Source organism: Manduca sexta, chromosome 23, assembly GCF_014839805.1.
Source record: "Manduca sexta isolate Smith_Timp_Sample1 chromosome 23, JHU_Msex_v1.0, whole genome shotgun sequence".
In the NCBI taxonomy this organism is placed as follows: Eukaryota; Metazoa; Arthropoda; class Insecta; order Lepidoptera; family Sphingidae; genus Manduca; species Manduca sexta.
The window spans coordinates 4,281,108-4,287,683 of record NC_051137.1 but is presented as its reverse complement, the minus strand read 5'-3'; the positions used below and the strand labels follow the sequence as shown (position 1 = coordinate 4,287,683).

Below are 6,576 nucleotides of genomic sequence, written 5' to 3'. Positions count from 1 at the left end.
ACCCAACTAGGCTATCGTCGCTTTTTAAATTATAATATACTAAATTGTGTTCGTACCTCTGCCCACGAAAAAATTTTTCGGGATAAAAGTTCTGCTATGTATTTTCCTGAAAAAAAAAGTAACCCATGTCTTTCTGGGTTCCAAACTATCATATATTCATACTAAATGTTATAGAAATCGGTTTATTAGTTAGTCCTGAAAACTTAATATGCAGGTAGACGGTTACTTTCTCGTATCAACATAGAGCCCAAATTAACTGGCAAAAGTAGCAATAGTCAGAGAAAATAATTTGCAAAACTGACAGCGGGTAGAGCAAAAAAGTTCTTGAGTAGAGACCACATTTCGGCAAGCGCAGTATTGGGCGTCCTCCTGCAAGGTGGTCCATGGTGCAGTAATATATCTACCTTTATGAAAGATATAGCAAAACTGCTTTTTACAATGATTTTCTATGAGGAGTTGTTGCTCGTTTCTTGGTCTATTTATGTTGTAGATTAAATAGGCGACAGCACGACTCTACATTTAGATAAAATAACCGCTAGCGGTAGAACAACCGCTCTGAGGTCTGGGGTTCGAGTCTCAGGTCGTACAAAATAACATTGGGTTTTTCTGCTTAATATCAACACTGAGTTTGAAATTCGTGCCCGACATGGCACTACTCTCGCCCTCTATAGCTTCATGGGACGAAGCACACTTGGTGAAAAAAGGGAGCCCAGGATACAACCTGGGCTCAGGGTATGCAGGGTAGGTAGGACGTAGGTAGGAGAATGGTAGGACAGATAATGGTAGGCAGAGTGTACCACGCCTAACCAAATGGTAGGAAAGGTGCACCCTACCTACCATTCGTTTAAAAGCGTGCTGTTTTGTATGTTGCTGTGGTTTGCTTTATTTGATTTGTGTTTATACTTATAACAGGCAAAATAGATTAGTCTAAAGTGTCTACTTATTCAGTTTTGCCTGATACCGTGAGTATTTTTCTCCTCTTAAATTTAGACGCTTCCGGAAACGTGTGTGCGGATGTCTGCTCACATTTACTATTTTTGAACTTTATTTATTAAGACATTTTACATACTTTATAATTATATTAAGAACCTTTTAAAATGCTATAAAAACATGAATAATATGCACATATATAAAGATAAGGATCTAAAAATGTATTAAAAGGATATCTTAATGATCTTAATGTTAAATGATTATGAACATTTTTTTCCGTTCGCCTCTTCAATCCAGTGTCAGCGCAGGTATATGGGTTTTGACCCTCCAGTTTAGAGCTCCTACTCCCAAGATGGACAGCACTTTGTGTGTGTTTTTTAAACATGTAAATAAGACTATCTCTCTAAAATTTAATTTCTTAAGGGTCTGTGTCACTGAGGCGGGCAGGCCGTTCGTAAAATTTGAGCCCATGACTTCTGAAGTGTGGTAAAAAAGTGTGGCGTCGACCAAAAATTAAGTGAGATTGATATTTTTTATAGGTAAGTAGTTAAGGGTTAGAACTTTCCTTCAAAGTTATTGAAGCCTTTATATCTATAGTAGCTCCATCTATTGTAATAGCTGCAAACTAATTATATCTTATCAATGATAGAACCTCTCTTGGTTAACCTTGACAGTTATTATTATTATTTCAAGTATTTTTTATACCGTTTATGTATCATTAACAGTAACAAATTTATATTCATATATTTTTATATCTCAGTTATAACGAAATGAATAGACTTTACAAAGATATAGTAGGAATCAATATTATTTCAAACAAAGTTAAACAGTGTTGATTGTATTGACAATTTCTGTATTTACGTCGCTTACTCCTAGATGGCAGTGCAGTTATAGATAAAACAGTTTAAGGCTTTCGCGCTTATCTCTTCACGAAAAATATGATATTTGAGATAGTATACTGATCTATAATAATGATTGTAAAGAAGAAATAACTCATAAGTAAATAACGTACGAGTTTTACTAGTCAGCAAAAGTAGGTAGCGATACAATGGAGGTTGTATTGAAAATGGCGGCCGGCGCGTCGGCAAAGCAGTCGCTCCGGACCGGTGGGCGACGACAGGCGACACGCAAGCGCAACAGGTAGGTTAACGTTCACGCTCCGTCGCATTTGCTGGTCCCGTGCGCACTCGCGGCCCTCGCGCTCATCCACCGATCGACGAAATGTACGAAGACCATCGGTGACCGTGTGAAGTGTTCATTACACAGTGTATATCTAATCGGTACAAAGTGCATGTGCTTGTGATATGACGAGGAGCGGAGTCTGAACGAGCCACTCACAGCAGCGGATTAACGGTAAATTTCGTCAGCCGTGACATGAACCGCGAATGTTTACCTGTCAGGTGATGCGAGATATACGAAAGTTATCATTGTTTGGAGACCTTATCGCATTAACAACCACATTTGATAGGCATTGTTCCACATTAGTTGCGCGAACTCGACGAGTTTCTTCCACGTAGTCGGCACGGCAATGATGTTTACTCGTGAATTATGGCACTTTAATATTCGATGTGTCGGTGTGACTGACACTCAACACTTCATAATTCCTGTTCACGTACTCTTTGAAGAAAGTAGTTTTAGCTAAAACGTTATGGAATTAGCGGGTGTACCGTTCGAAGAAAGTAGACTTCGTTAAATATGTAGGTAAAAATTCATCTCAACGGTACGCGTGTATGTCTTATTGGATTTTAATTGACACCTAGCTCACGCAGTTAATTGACGTTAATTGCAATTTTATGCATTTCCCGATGCAATGTATTGATTAATTAATTAGTGTCATGCACCATAATGTTTTTTAACTAGTTTAGTGTGGTTTTGTTAAGTAGTACAGGTACACTGACCGCTATTTTGCCGTTCCTTATACTTCGGCAGTTTCGTTAAAAGTCGACTCGGTATGGTGTGAATGATGAATCATATTTTGAGTTTGCTTTTGTGGAAACTGAAAATATTTTAGAAGTGAAATAGTTAAAGCAATGCGTTGTCACTCTGCATATATTTATGTTATTCAAAATAACGACAAATTACTGTGTAGTGTGCAGTGTAGTAGACCGAGAGGTCTACTCTGAATTTTTTGATAATTTTCCTTATTACATTGATGGATTCAAATCATTTTAGAGTTACGATAAGCTACTATAAGCAAAGTAAGTAAAATATTAAATAAAGGATCCATGACATCATTTTACCTGTTATCATGTATGATTTAACTTTGGATTATTCATTTTCCCATATCAAAGTTATTTCAATTTTAAAATACTAGACTTCGGAATTTCGACTGTTACCAATACATCCTGAATGGGCATCTTCTATATAAGTACATATCCGGGAAACCGCATAAATTTTATGCATGTCTCCGAGTGTACACATACGTTTTGCAACGTATCATGGCAAAATCGTCGAGTTTTCCTGTCATTCAATCAGATGCGAGGAAATACCTGTGTTTGTGCAATATCTACATTATATTACCTACTTCTTTTATTAAAGTACTGTTTAGGTGTATATTGTCAATATAAAATGAGCTTTATATTGGTGTATTCATTCATATTTTTGGTCCTTCGAGCCCGAGAAACTTGATAAAATCTATCGCATATATTCGTGTAACATATGTAGAAGAGTACAAAGTTACCCCCAAGCTGCAACACAGTAACTAGTCATAGTTTGCGGTTTCCCTCGTTCGCCCAGTGATCTGCGTGCTACCGCAGACGATTCCCACGGTATCGGTATTCCAAAGACGGAGCCGCGGTAAAGGCTAGTCAAGTTTAAATAAGTTGTCATACACGTTATAAGTATGCGCGTACGAAAAGAAATTGAGTGGAGTAAGTAAACGCTCTCGCGAACACAATAGACGTAATTGCGTCTAAGTTCCCATGGAAAGTTGTAAACAAGAGCGTTGTGTGGCGCCCGGTTGCCTACATCCAGTGTCATGGTAACATAAAGTCACGTCAGAATGTGTCATTGAGCACTGATTCTTGAAAGAAAGTGGGAAAAGTGGGATATTGGCATTCTATTCCTACTTCTGAAATTGTACATATAAATTCATCATACAGGCCTAATGTGGCCTACATAATTTGTTCATTCATATAATTTATTTTGTAAACGCTAAAGCGGTAATTATTAATTAATTATATAAAATATGATAGCAAACATTTTCTTGAAGCACAGTATACCTTAATTTGGGAATTAAATCAAAGCATCATGAATCGTGGCCGGTATTGCCGATAAATCAACACCCTTAAACCATGCCTATAGGAATAGAAATGGTGTGTGATAAGCGACCAACTCTATCGCCAAGAATAAAATTTTCTTTCCATTTATTCAGAATATTAAATCAACATAAACCTATTATACATTGCAGACAATATAGTTATCGTAAAATTAACCTTTACAATCGTTAACTGGTCGTAGTTTATACCCGTCCAATAAACTCCCATTCGGAATGTTTTTGTGTGGTAAAAAATAGACGTAGATTGCAAAGTACAAGTTTTCCTCCACACGCAAAGTTCATGATATTATCTAAAATTAATAGTACATGTACAATGTTCATATTGATTTATTAGATTGTTTTTAATACAAAAGTAATAATACATTGGAAAAAGGAATAAAAGGTTTCTTGATTATAAGATAATGTTTTATGAATTACATGTTATCGTATTTATCATATTATAAATTTTAAAATATCGTTATCTTATCTGGGGTGTTCAAAATATTCATTTAAATAGTACGTACAAAAGACTTCAACGAAGTTTAATGTAGAGTCTAAGGAAACATTTTCATCTCAAGGTTTCTGTATCGTCTGCGATTTATTTCTTCTTAGTTGAATATGAATATCATCTTCATTGTGAAGATTTTGTTCATAAATATGGGGTGAATCTAAAAGATACGCTAAGTGTATCCGCCCAACTTTAACATCAGTTATTTTAATCGTCGTCGACTTAAAGAATTTTCTTCTGACATTCTATAGAATTGACCAGCGACGTTTTAAACCAGTATGACATTATGAGGATGAGGGACTTTTCTCTTAAGAACCTCAAATTAACTTATCATTACGAAATATTATTCTACGGTAAGCCTCTTTGTTTATTGAATTCGGTCCGTTTCAATTAAAAACCATTATAGGATCAAGCGACTAAGATTAAACTATCTCCACTTAATAAATTATAATATAATAAAGATTTATATAGTTATTTTATTTAATCTCATCGGAATAACGGTGGTGAATATTTGCACAGAGTACAAATATTTGTGTTGAATGTAGCAGTCGTAAAAATGCGCCCACCATTGCATGCCATTTCCATAATAATGAGATGTCTACATTCATGGAGACTTCTTTTGAGAACGCGAATATTTGTATAGGCATAACTGATCGCCATTTTGAAACAGATACGGTTAAACATATAATACAAATTATAGGTATGTATAGAGCAGAGTAACTTACTGTAAGTTTCTCCGTTCCATCTTTTCAATACGATGCCAAATTAATATTCATCCATTTTGCATATCATTGTAGTTTTTTATACAGCAAAGTAAATGAATCCAAAGTTATCCTTTCCATGTATTCAACGACTCAAAAATATGCTAAATCAATATCTATCATAATTACACATCATTGAACAAACTGTCAGTCAATATTGACAGTCGCTCAATAACGCCAATGCACCTATAATTATTCCATTATACCCCAGTTAGGTATAGCCGGTTTATAAATCCACTTTTATATATATAGCACATAGAAATAACGAATGTATAAGATCAGTTAAAAATTACTATGAATGGGGTTCGCAGCCCTTTCAGGTATCATTTTAATTTGTTTAATAATTTTAATTGAAATATGTATTATGTTTATTTATTTATTTTATTATAACTTAATTATAATAACAGTAGGATATGATTCAATTATTTCATCATCAAAATTCCGTAAAAACAGTCATGTGGTCAAATAAAGAGAATGATACTTGAAATGTTTTTAAAATGACGTCAGCTGAGACCTGCATTGCCTATGTTAGTAGTATGAGTAGTCCTTGGAATAAATTAGTATTATGATATACCTATGTTCAGCTTGCCGATTTTGGTCAGCAAGCGATATAGGTAGTTTCGAGCAATGAAATATGGAGTTGGTAAGTTAATCTATAGATATTATAAAACAAAATCCCCGATAGCTGTCTATATGTGATCGATTTTCTCAGAATCTACTGAATGGATATTTGTACAGTTTTTACTAAAAGATAGTGCAATTCTTAAGGAAGGTTTAGGTTAATAGTACATACGGTTTTATGTAAATTGACTGAAATATAACGATTACTGCTGAAGATGTCGCGTAGTAGTAAAAAATCTCGTGGGTTGGGTTGTACGTGGAAAAAACTTTGTGATGCACTGATTTCCAAGTAATTTTTTTAATCTGATTTTGTTAAATAGGTGGTTGGCATCGTATAGTGCTTAGGGATTTTTTTATAATAGGATAGGCATTTGCAGGTGATGCCGGCATCACCCGCTTGATGTTGTTACCGGTAACAACACCTAGTTGTAGCCAATGTGTAGAATGATTATAATCTTACCCAATTTGCTTATAACTTGAATATTGATGAATAGGCTTTT

At 35.0% G+C, this 6,576-nt stretch overlaps 1 protein-coding gene across 1 annotated transcript in view; it reads left to right on the top strand.

The window, feature by feature from the left end:
* Positions 1 to 2,044: 2,044 nt before the first annotated feature.
* LOC115443733 (myosin-VIIa) overlaps positions 2,045 to 6,576 on the top strand; it is a 44,851-nt gene continuing 40,319 nt past the window's right edge. Inside the window, exon 1 of the mRNA XM_030169262.2 lies at positions 2,045 to 2,283. The gene's annotated coding sequence lies outside the window, so the exon portion shown is untranslated. The remainder of the gene's footprint in view (positions 2,284 to 6,576) is intronic.